The sequence below is a fragment of the Orcinus orca genome, chromosome 1 (assembly GCF_937001465.1).
Source record: "Orcinus orca chromosome 1, mOrcOrc1.1, whole genome shotgun sequence".
In the NCBI taxonomy this organism is placed as follows: Eukaryota; Metazoa; Chordata; class Mammalia; order Artiodactyla; family Delphinidae; genus Orcinus; species Orcinus orca.
This window is the reverse complement of record NC_064559.1, coordinates 97,757,604-97,770,541: the sequence shown is the minus strand read 5'-3', so window position 1 is coordinate 97,770,541 and position 12,938 is coordinate 97,757,604. Positions and strand designations below refer to the sequence as shown.

The following is a 12,938-nucleotide window of genomic DNA, read 5'->3' as shown; positions in this document are numbered from 1 at the left end:
AGATAAAAGAACAAAGCTGGAGGTATCACACTCCCTGACTTCAGACCATACTACAAAGTTATAGTCATCAAAACAGTATGGTATTGGCACAAAAACAGACACATATATCAATGGAACAGAATAGAGATCACAGAAATATACCTATATACCTATGATCAATTAATCTACAACAAAGGAAGCAAGAATATACAATGAACAAAAGACAGTCTCTTCAATTAGTGGCACTGGGAAAACTGGACAGTTACATGTAAAAGAAAGAGATTAGAACATTTTCTCATACCATCAAATAAACTCAAAATTGATTAAAAACTAAATATAAGACTGGAAACCATAAAACTTCCAGAAAAAAATATAGGTAGAACATGCTTTGACAGAAATTGTAGCAATATTTTTTTGGATCTGTCTCCTACAGCAAAAGAAACAAAAGCAAAAATAAATGAATGGCACCTAACTAAATGTAAAAGCTTTTGCACAGAAAAGGAAACCATTGACAAAATGTTTTCCCTACTGAATGGGAGAAAATATGTGTAAATGATGTGACCAATAAGGGGTTAATATCCAAAATATATAAACAGCTCACACAACTCAATATAAAAAAAGATTAAAAAATGGGCAGACGACCTGAATAGACATTTTTCCAAAGAAGACATACAGATGACAAACAGGCACATGAAAAGTGCTCAACATCACTAATAATCAAAGAAATGCAAATCAAAACCATGAGATATCACCTCACGCCTGTCAGAATGACTATCATCAAAGTCTACAAATAACAAGTTGGAAAGTATGTGGAAAAAAGGGTACCCCAGCACACTGTTTATTGGAATGTAGTTGGTGCAGTCACTATGGAAAACACTATCGAGTTTCCTCAGAAAACTAAAAATAACACTACTACATGATCCAGTAATTCCACTCCTTGGCATATACCTGAAGAAAATGAAAACACTAATTCAAAAAGATACATGCACCCCAATGTTCATAGCACCTTTATTTATAATAAACCAACCTATGGAAGCAACTTATGTGTCCATCAACAGATGAATGGATAAAGAAGATGTGAGGTATATACATAAATATATATACATACAAGGGAATATTATTGTCACAAAAATAATGAAATTTTGCCATTTGCAATAACATGAATGGACCTGGAGGGTATTATGCTTAGTGAAATTAGTCAGACAAAGACAAATATTGTATGTTATATTTATATGTGGCATCTAAAAAAATAAAACAAACAAGTGATTATAACAAAACAGAGAGACTCACAGATATAGAGAACAAACTAGTGGTTACCAATGGGGAGAGAGAAGGAAGGATGGGCAAGATGGGGGTAGGAGATTAAGAGGTATAACTTACTATGTATAAAATAAATAAGCTATCAGTATATATTGTACAACAGAAGGAATATAGCCAATATTTTATAATAATTGTAAAGGGAGTGTAATCCACAATAAAACTGAATCACTATGTTGTATACCTGAAACTAATATAATATTGTAAATCAAATAAACTTCATTAAAAAAACATGTAGGGAATAAAAGTTGATGTTCCAATATGGCCAAGTGACACGTGAAAAGATGCTCAACATCACTAATTATTAGACAGATGCAAATCAAAACTAAAATGAGGAATCACCTCACATAGATCAGAATGTCCATCATCAAAAAGTCTACAAATAATAAATGCTAGAGAGGGTGTGGAGAAAAAGGAACCCTCCTACACTGTTGGTGGGAATGTAAATTGGTACAGCCACTGTGGAGAACAGTATGGAGATTCCTTAAGAAACTAAAAATAGAGCTACCATATGATCCAGCAATCTCACTCCTGGGCATATATCCAGAGAAAAACATGGTTTGAAAGGATATATGCATCCCAATGTTCATTGCAGTTCTGTTTACAATAGCCAAGACATGGAAGCAACCCAAATGTCCATCGACAGATGAATGGATAAAGAAGTACATATGGTACTTGTATATTGTGGTACATATATACAATGGAATATTACTCAGCCATTAAAAAGAATGAAATAATGCCATTTGTAGCAACATGGATGGACCTGGAGATTATCATACTAAATGAAGTAAGTCAGACACAGACAAATATCATATGATATCACTTATATGCAGAATCTAAAAAATATGATACAAATGAACTTATTTACAAAACAGAAACAGCCTCACAGACTTAAAGGATGAACTTATGGCTACCAGGGTTAAGGGTTGGGGGGGAGGGATAGATTTGGAATTTTGTATTGACATTTACATACTACTATATTTAAAATAGATAACCAACAAGGACTTACTGTATAGCACAGGGAACACTGCTCAATACACTGTAATGGCCTATATGGGAAAAGAAATTGAAAAAGAATAGATACATGTGTATGTATAACTGAATCATTTTGCTGTACACCTGAAATTAACACAACATTGTTAATCAACTTTACTCCAATATATAAAAAATAAGTTGAAGAATTAGGAAGTAGAAGCTGACAGGCTCTAGAGACCAGAGTTTATAAACCAATATAGCATCAATTTTGCTATAATCTATTGGAACAAATAGTCATTCAGCCCACCCAGATTCAGGGGAAATATATAGCTTTCAGATGAATCGTCTCACTGAAAGATTTCCTGAAGATCTAGCCATGGTCCCAATCTGTGACATAACTGAAGGAGAGAGAAGCCACCAAGTCCTAGTCATCAAATTCTTACTTAATACCCTGGAATTTTCTTCTCCTCTTCATGCCTGCAGCATCTCTGATATAATTTACACAAGAGCAGATCACATGAGCCCCTGAGAGAGACATCTATGAGTGTGTAGTATTTCCCCATTTCTAGCCCGAAGTGTCTGGACTCACTGGCAGAGGGAATAAATATGCAATGTGAAAGTAGGAGGTAGACTCCTGAGAAGTCTCAGCTAATACCTAAAACAGGGCACTATGACATCTTACTCCAGAACCCAAATTTTTTTCTTTATTTATTGAACAAATATCAATCATGCTCATGTTATATTCTAGGAACAAATAAGTTTCTCATGTGTCTGAAAGACCTATCTTGCTTCTGCCCTTATAATTTTCTTCCTCTATTTTTTGTATCTTTCTTCCTCTCTTCTAACTTTCAGAAATGTGAATATGAAATGGATATTTTTCTCAAAACTAAGAATAAAAACTTAGTCATTAGGTAGGGATACTCAAAGGAGGTAATTAACAAATTACCTGTCTGTTTTAACAAATAGAACCAAGAAAACCTCCACCTCTCTAATAAGTCACCAGAGAATTTCTGGGAGGAAACCAACTAATTTCCACAGTATATTAGAAAGGGCCTTTTCTTTGACCAACTAATTCTCATAGTGTATTATCATTGTTCTACTTGCTAACTGGGGAAATTATGGACAAGCATTGGGCAAATGTGGTAATTAGATCCCTATGGAGATAAACATTTCAATTACTAACCAAGGCATTGAAGTCATTGCTAATGTATAAAGGAAGACCATTGTCGTACTCATTGAGGACATACCTAAACTATCCAAGGTACAGGTGAAATTTTTGTGTGGAGCAATGTAGATAGTTTTCTTTTCTTTTCTTTTTCTTTTTCTCTTTTTTTTTTTTGCGGTAGGCGTGCCTCTCACTGTTGTGGCCTCTCCCGTTGCGGAGCACAGGCTCCGGACGCGCAGGCTCAGCAGCCTTGGCTCACAGGCCCAGCCGCTCCGCGGCATGTGGGATCTTCCCAGACTGGGGCACGAACCCGTGTCCCCTGCATCAGCAGGCGAACTCTCAACCACTGCGCCACCAGGGAAGCCCTAGTTTTCTTATAATGGTCCAGAGTTTGTAGAAAATGGTAGAAGAGCCCTTGGACATTATGACAGTGAAGATCATTTTGGCAAATTTCACCTAGAAACCTTCATAGAAGATTCCAGGATGTGTCCGAGAATGAATACACCTGCATGTTACTGGGCACTAAACTCCAATTTGAAAAAAATGTACATTTTTATTTTCATTTAGGGACTCTTATTTCCTTGTTGAGAAGAGCAGTGACAATCTACTTACTTTTATGTCGAATTTTAAAATTGTTGGGTTTTCCCTGGAGCCAGTGATCTGTTATCTTCTAGTTGTTAGTAGTGGAAAATAGAAAATGTGATCAAATGATAGAAAGGGCAGTTCAATGGTGAAAAATGTAAGGATAAAGACCAAGATGAAGAGGAAGGCAGGGCCACAGGGTAAGTTTTGATTTTTTCATAAGGGGATACAGTATAAGAAAGAAAGAAAACAAAAATTTATACAGGACATGGAACATAATGAGAACATAAAAAGTATTTTTACTTAGGAGGCACATGATGGTGCAAAGGGGACCAAGCTGCTGTAAAGTGAACTGAAACCATTATTAATTCATTAATGGACTATTTATTTATTCATCAAGACTTTATATTTCATATATTCCATATATTTAAATATTGGGTTATGTTTTGAGAATTCGCAAGGCATATGTTGTGGTATTTATCCTTGAGGCTGTCTGGTCTATTGGAGAGACAATCAGGAGACAATAATTTGGATGTAACATGTTGAGTATTTTGATAAAGACACATGAAACAACCTTTAAATATATTAAGCTTTAAATATGCTAGGAACAACAAATTCTTCCTAGACAGATTAGAGAAAGTTCAATAACTGGTGACTTTAAAAAGTGTGAAGAATGAGTGGATCACAGATGAAAGTTAGAGGATATTTGAGGCTGACATTTCTCTCTCTCTCTCTCTCTCTCCAAGAAGTCTTGAAATACAAAGCCATATATAGAAAACTCTATGTATTTTAGTGCAAGTCCTGTGTGATTAAAATTTAGGTTGCAAATGTAGATAAGGGGTAAAATTAGTTGTCTTTTTAACCAACTTAAGAAATTGGCTTTACCTTACAAGTGATGAAGAGTTATTGAGCAAAATAATGAAAAATCAATTTGCTCTTTCCCCTTGTTGAAGAGGCAACTTAATTACCCTATATGTCCTTTTCTTTTTCCATCTTTTTATTTTCTCCAAGCTTTCTTTGAATGTGTAATATCCTCCTTTCCAAATTCAGAAAATAGCAATACCACTTGTTTTTCCGTACCCCCGAAGGACTGTGGCAGCAGCCTCCCTATGGCTCTTTTATAAAAGGTATAATGACTTGAAATGGTCTGTAGGGCCTTTATTTTCTTTCCTGCTTATGTCTGCATGTCCAAATCCAAAATATTCTCCCCAGCTTATTTCAACTGCCATCTTTCTGCCATGCAGCTGTCTCAGATCCCAGAATCTGTAAGTAACAAATCTTTCTCCGTATAGAATTCCCATATTCCTTTTATGACACTTCATGTTCTATTTTGTGTAAAGGTCTTATCTCCAGTAGACTATAAGCTACTTGTAACCAGGGTCTTTGCCATTTCATCTTTTATTTACCACAGTACTTAGCATAGTGCCTGGCATGTAACAGAAACTCCACAAATATTTGTCAATGAATAAATCAATAGCTATTTCCAAAAAACACTATCTGCTATTTACCAAATATTTTATGAAGCATTCCAGACTGGGTTAAGTACAGTCAATGTTTTCCATAGTTAATTTATTCTGCAACTTCAGTTCCCACATAAGTTCTGTGGATAAGTTTGAAAAAGTAGATGACGTATTACAGGGGTTTGCAGGAGAGTGTCAGGGAATAGCCATTGAGTAATCTGGCCTTTCCTTTCAGAAACTCCATCTTTCTCTGGGTAACTAGTCACTGTCCTTTCCGAGGATGACCCTATAAAAGAGAAAATATTCAAAGAAAAGAGACCAGGAAGTTGGAAATGTAGAGAAGATATCCCAGGAGGAATAATAGGGGAGTCTTTGTTCTGGTCAAAAGCACAGGGTATACTTCTTATTTATAAAGTTTAGAGGTAAGGCAATTCAAAGATATCAAAAGTCCCATTTCAAAATTTTACTAAAACTTTGTCTAAGCAAAAGATCAAACAATAATAGAAATTGTATTATTTGTAAAGTACTTTAAGACCAACAGTAAAGTGCTATTAAAATTTTAAAAGTGTGAGATAATGGAGAAAACCATTTGATAATCAGAAAAGAAAATGAAAATGCAGCACTTTTTTTCTTCCAGTTTTACTGAGATATAATTAACATGCAGCACTATGTAAGTTTAAGGTATACAGCATACTGATCTGATTTGCATACATCATGAAATGATTATCACAGTAAGTTTAGTGAACACCCATCATCTCATATAGGTACAAAATTAAAGAAATAATAAAATAATAAAAAAATTAAATAGAGGAAAGTATTAATAATTATATTTTTTCTTGTGATGAGAACTCTTAGGATTTACTCTCTTAATAACCTTCATATATAACATACAGCAGTTAATTATATTTTTTTGGGATGACAACAATTTTTAATGGATCATTTGTCTTTGCATTTAGAAAATAATGTTATAGAGATTTTTCATCACAAAATGTCAAAACAGAAGGTTAATATTATATGCTAGATTAATATCAAGGGAAAAAGTTTAGAAAATCCCTGAAATCAAATGCCATCTTGAAATAATTCAGAAGAGAAACTGGGGTCATTGGTCACTTTGGTCCTTCAACAAGTTTTCAAGTACTTGGTATATACTAGACACTATGTTATGTGCAGGGATGCAGTTTCTGTCTCTGGTGAGTTACAATTTGTGTAGTCAAAGATAAACTTATAATACTAAGGCCAAAGCAAATAAGATTCTAATGATTGCTAAGGAAACCCAGATAAAGTGATAAAGCACAATTAAGAAGCTGTAGGAACAACAATGTGCACATGTTATTTTAACTGATAATTTAAAGATAGTCACACAATTAAAAGAAGAATAAAATGAAAACAAACATGAAGTATGGACTATTTCCAGATGTAGGGGGTAGTATGAAAAAGGACATGATTGTTCAAATTTTCTCAATGCTAAAGTGCATGTGAAGAGATATACAGTGGAAGCTATGAGTGGAAAGTTACTTTTCAGACAAGAATGAAAGTCAGAATATAGCTGTTTTAACTTTATAGATAATTGAAGGCCATTTAGTTTTGTTAATAGGATAGAATTTGCCCTATAGAAAGACAACTTTACTGCTGTAGTGAACTGTGGCTTAGAGTAGGAAGAGATAGAATCCTAGGAGTCCATTCATAATGCTCTTGTAATAATCCAGGTAAGAGCTAATTTCTGGAAGAACAGAAGAAATGGATTCTAGAACTATTACAGAAAAAAAAATGGATTGTATGTGGAGGATGAGAATTATCATGTGTTTAAACATGCCTCAGAAATTTACAGCTTGGATGACTAAGAAGTTTTGGAAACTTTTTATTGATATACAGAATCCAGGTAAAGGAAAAGATTTGGGTTGGAGCTTGGAGAGGATAAGAATGTTTTAAATAAAAATATGTAATCTAGTACCAATAATAAGAACTGTGTCAGAGGCCTCAGGGAAAGTATCTGAGCATCACTGATCAGGAATTCAGAGACAGATACCGGAGGGACAGTCTGTTGGGTCTCCAATTCAGGTATATCAAGGATAAGATACATAACCAAGTGGAAAAACAGTGAATGCTGAAGGAAAACTAATTAATTTTAGCCACAAATTTTCTGCAAAGGGAAATCAGGCCTGGTGTCCTAGAAGAGTTTGTAGGGTATTCATAACACTAGTTCTAAGACAGTAGCTGTAGTTCTAAGCCAAATTAATTTTAATGAATGACTGCATTAAAATTGTAGTCAATTTTAATGTGATATATAATTAGTAAAAAAAGAGAATTCTGTTCTTTAAGGACAAGCAGCACAAAGACAAATCAATGGTTATTGACCTAGACGAAGAAAGTATTAAAAGCAGGTGGAACGTAGATCTTCAGACATTGGTGGTATTGCTTGTGAAATATATGTATCAGTAATGTGGATGAAACTATGACCACTTAAAATCATAATTAATGTAGAGAAAGGCTTTTTTGAGGATTAGATTACCAAAAAATTAAGCAGAGACTATATAAGTCTGCAAGGAAGGGGCCTGAAGAACAGGCTTTCTTTGAGCAAATGTCTGTACATTTCATGTGAACACTTGTCCCCAAATTCAGTGCTAAAATCATTGGCAGAAAAATAGCACTGTGGGTGCATATTAATTTAAGATACATTTTGCTTAGTTTACAATCCTTTTTTTTTCTCCCATGCCTGTTGTTTCTCTTTCATACGAAACTGGCTACTTTATGAAGGGTAAATTCCCTCGACTTCTCACTTTTAAAGGTCTCTGGAATTGAACATATTGACTTTATTCCGTGGGATCAACTCTCCACGGCCAATTCCTCCTGTGTTACCGAATTCCTCCTGCTGGATTTTTCCAGCCTTGGGGAATTGCAGCTTGTCCTCTTTGTGGTCTTTCTCTGCTTCTATTTGATCATCTTGAGTGGAAACATTACAATCATCTCAATCATCTGCTTGGATCACAGTCTCCACACACCCATGTACTTCTTTCTATGTGTCCTTTCTACCTCTGAGACCTTCTAAACAATTGTCATCCTGCCCAAGATGCTTATCAATCTGCTCTCCATACTCAGGACACTCTCCTTCGTGAGTTGTGCTTCAGAGATGTTCGTTTTCCTTGTTTTTTCTGTCACCAATTCCTTGCATCTGGGAGTGATGGGCTATGATTGTTATGCTGCTGTCTGTCAGCTTTTGTACTACCCCATTCTCATGAGCTGGAGGGTTTGTGGGCACTTGGCAGTAACTTGTATTGTTAGTGGTTTCCTAATATCTCTATTGGGAACAACTTTGGTCTTTAGCCTCCCTTTCTGTGGTTCCAACAAGGTCAAACATTATTTTTGTGATATTTCACCAGTCATCTATCTCGCCTATGCTGAAGCCTACATTAATGAACCTGTCATCTTCACTGGTGGGGTCTTGGGGCTTGTGCCCTTGATCTTCATCTGCATCTCCTATGAATTTATTGTCTCTACTATCCTGAAGATCTCATCAGCTGAAGGCAAGCAAAAAGCATTCTCCCCCTGTGCCTCTCATCTCATTGTAGTCATTGTCCACTAAGGCTGTGCTTCCTTTGTCTACCTGTGACTCTCAGCCAAATATACATCAGGAAAAGATGGGCTGGTGACAGTGACCTATACCATCATCACCCCACTGTTGAACCCTATTGTATACAGCCTCAGGAACAAAGATGTACAGCTGGCCATTCAGAAAATGATTGGAAAGACTGGGTTTTCTGTTAAGACTTTATAATTAAAACATTTTTTCAACAGTACACACAAATTTGAGTCAAATATGTATCTAATTGTTTAAGTCATAAAAGTTTCTAGTCTATTCACCTCTATGACTGTGTGGCTTTGGATAAGTTGTTTGACACTGTGGGGATGTAATGTTCTCTTAAGTAAAGCACACATAACAACATGTTTATCTCAAGGTTGTTGCAAAATTAAGGGAGATATCAGAGCATCTGTCACTAAAAGACAACTCTCCTACTTATCTTCTTCTTCAGAGATAGTTCTCAAAAGGATCCTAACAACCATTATCTATTACCCTATGTTTGGCTTGTTAGCCCCAAATCTCTGGTTGTCCTCTTTGTTTAAGATTTTGTCCAGCTGAAAATGAGGTGCTCAGGCCTGAATGTGGTGTGGATATAGGACTAAGACATGATGGGGAAAAAAACTTGCTGTACTAGCAATTAGAAGACTATTTAAGTCATGACTTTTAAAAAAACTATTGTTGTTCTTTAAATCTAAGTTTTAAATATAGAATACAGAGATAGTATAGTTTTTCCTTTTTTACCTCACATGGTTTTTGTTTGTATCTAATGGATAAGATGAAAGTAAGCATGACTAAACTGCAAAGCTGGACAGAACTCGAGACTCATTATATCAGTTAAGACTTTGTACATCTCTGCAAGGACCTTCTATTTCTTTCATATTCTCCCAAAATGATATTTCTGGGTGTCTTTTCTGACCACTCATTTGAACCACTCCTTACATAACATAGAAGATATGCTACAGAACTTCATGAAAAAAATAATAACTATCCAGTCCCAATGCAGGCTGAAGATGTCTACATGGCTTTCCACACTGAATTCATTAAGAAGAGCAGCTCCCAGTTTCAAATTTCTCATCTTACTACCTAGTATAAGAGAGAGAAGGACTCTGTCTTCATGAAAATTAATTTGCTTAGAATTACAGCTATGGTCTTAGAACTAGTGTTTGATTCCTCTTCAAACTCTTCTAGGACACCAGGCCTGATTTCCCTTTGCCAAAAATGCATGGCTGGAATTATTTAGCTTTCCTTCAACGTTCCTTCAGTAGTCATCTTGTCCTACCATTCATCCATACAGAAATTCTTCATCAGTATTTCCAAACCTGCACTGACTACCAGTAACTTCACAAAATGTACATTCTTGCTGTTATCATTTCTCACTACTATTTCCCCTCATTTAAGCTGATATTTCCCTCTTTGTGATCTTAGTACTTTCTGTCTCTTGTGTCATACAGTAGGTATAATTTTGGTTCACAGATGTTTAAGACAGTTACAATGATAATCTGATCCTTTCCCATTACTCAAGTGACCGGATTTCAGACATCTCACCTTCTTGTGTGCAGTCCTTTATACATGCTGCTGATTACCAATATTCTTTTTGTTTTATTAAATTAATTAATTAATTAATTAATTTACTTTTGGTGGTGCCACAGGAATGCGGGGATCTGTTCCTCCAACAGGGATCAAACCTACCCCCCCTGCAGTGGAAGCACGGAGTTTTAACAAGTGGACTGCCAGGGGAGTCCCTTCAATGTTCTTTTTAATGCTTAATGAATAAAACTGACATTCATATTTCATGTGTGATCTCCATTTTCAAGGTAAGATGTAATGTATTCTCCCTTGAAATTTTACTTAGATTTTCAAATCAAAGTGTATAAAATAATCAATAAAGTTCTCATATTTTAAAATTACTACTTATATTTCTATTTTTGGCTCCTGTTTTCAATTTTGGATTAGGTCTTTTTATATTATTTTTATTTACTAGTTAATTAATTAAGACATTTTAAACATCTTTATTGGAGTATAATTGTTTTACAATGTTGTGTTAGTTTCTGCTGTATAACAAAGTGAATTAGCTATATGTATACATATATCCCCATATTCCCTCCCTCTCACGTCTCCCTCTCCACTCCCTATCCCACCCCTTCAGGTGGTCACAAAGCACGCAGCTGATCTCCCTGTGCTATGTGGCTGCTTCCCACTAGCTAGCTCTTTTACATTTGGTAGTGTATATATGTCAATGCCACTCACTTCGTCGAAGCTTACCCATACCCTTCTCCAGGTCCTCAAGTCCATTCTCTATGTCTGCGTCTTTATTCCTGTCCTGCCCCTAGGTTATTAAGAACCTTTTTTAATTTTTTAAAATTCATATATATGTGTTAGCATATGGTATTTGTTTTTCTCTTTCTGACTTACTTTATTCTGTATGACAAACTCTAGGTCCATCCACATCAATACAAATAACTCAATTTCGTTTCTTTTTATGGCTGAGTAATATTCCATTATATATATGAGCCACATCTTTATCCATTCATCTGTCAATGGACACGTAGGTTGCTTCCATGTCCTGGCTACTGTAAATAGTGTTGCAATGAACGTTGCAGTACATGACTCTTTTTGAATTATGGGTTTCTCAGGGTATATGACCAGTAGTGGGATTCCTGAGTCATACGATAGTACTAATTTAGTTTTTTAAGGAACCTCCATACTGTTCTCTATACTGGCTGTATCAATTTACATTCCCACCAACAATGCAAGAGGTTCCCTTTTCACCACACCCTCTCCAGCTTTTATTGTTTGTAGATTTTTTGATGATGCCCATTCTGAATGGTGTGAGATGATACCTCATTGTAGTTTTGACATACATTTCTCAAATGATTAGCGATGTTGAGCATGCTTTCACGTGTTTGTTGGCAATTTGTATATCTTCTTTGGAGGAAGGTCTATTTAGGTCTTCTGCCCATTTTTGGATTGGGTTGTTTGTTTCTGGATATTGAGCTGCATGTGCTGCTTGTATATTTTGGAGATTAATCCTTTGTCAGTTGCTTCGTTTGCACATATTTTCTCCCATTCTGAGGGTTTTCATCTTGTTTATGGTACCCTTTGCTGTGCAAAAGTTTTTAAGTTTCATTAGGTCTCATTTGTTTATTTTTGTTTTTATTTCCATTTCTCTGGGTGATGGTTCAAAAAGGATCTTTCTGTGATTTATGTCAGTGAGTGTTCTTCCTATGTTTTCCTCTAAGAGTTTTATAGTGTCCTGCCTTACATTTAGGTCTTTAAAGAATTTTGAGATTATTTTTGTGTATGGTATTAGGAAGTGTTCTAATTTCATTTGTTTACTGTAGCTGTCCAGCTTTCCCAGCTACAGTTATTGAAAAGGCTGTCTTTTCTCCATTGTATATTTTTGCCTCCTTTATCAAAGATAAGGTGACTCTATGTCTGTGGGTTTATCTCTGGGCTTTCTATCTTGTTCCATTGATCTATATGTCTGATTTTGTGCCAGTACCATACTGTTTTGATTACTGTAGCTTTGTAGCATAGTCTGAAGTCCAGGAACCTGATTTATCCAGCTCTGCTTTTCTTTCTCAAGATTGCTTTTGCTATTTGGTGTCTTTTCTGTTTCCTTACAAATTGTGAAATTTTTTATTCCAGTTCTGTGAAAAATGCCATTGGTAGTTTGACAGGGATTGCACTGAATGTGTAGATTGCTTTGGGTAGTATAGTCATTTTCACAATGTTGATTCTTCCAATCCAAGAACATGGTATATCTCTCCATCTGTTTGTATCATCTTTGCTTTCTTTCATCAGGGTCTTATAGTTTTCTGCAAACAGGTCTTTTGTCTCCTTAGGTAGGTTTATTCCTAGGTATTTTATTCTTTTTGTTGCA

At 35.5% G+C, this 12,938-nt stretch overlaps 1 pseudogene; it reads left to right on the top strand.

Moving 5' to 3' along the window:
* The first annotated feature begins 6,650 nt into the window (after positions 1 to 6,650).
* LOC101279109 (olfactory receptor 10R2-like) lies at positions 6,651 to 9,250 on the top strand (annotated as a pseudogene).
* The last annotated feature ends 3,688 nt before the right edge of the window (positions 9,251 to 12,938 follow it).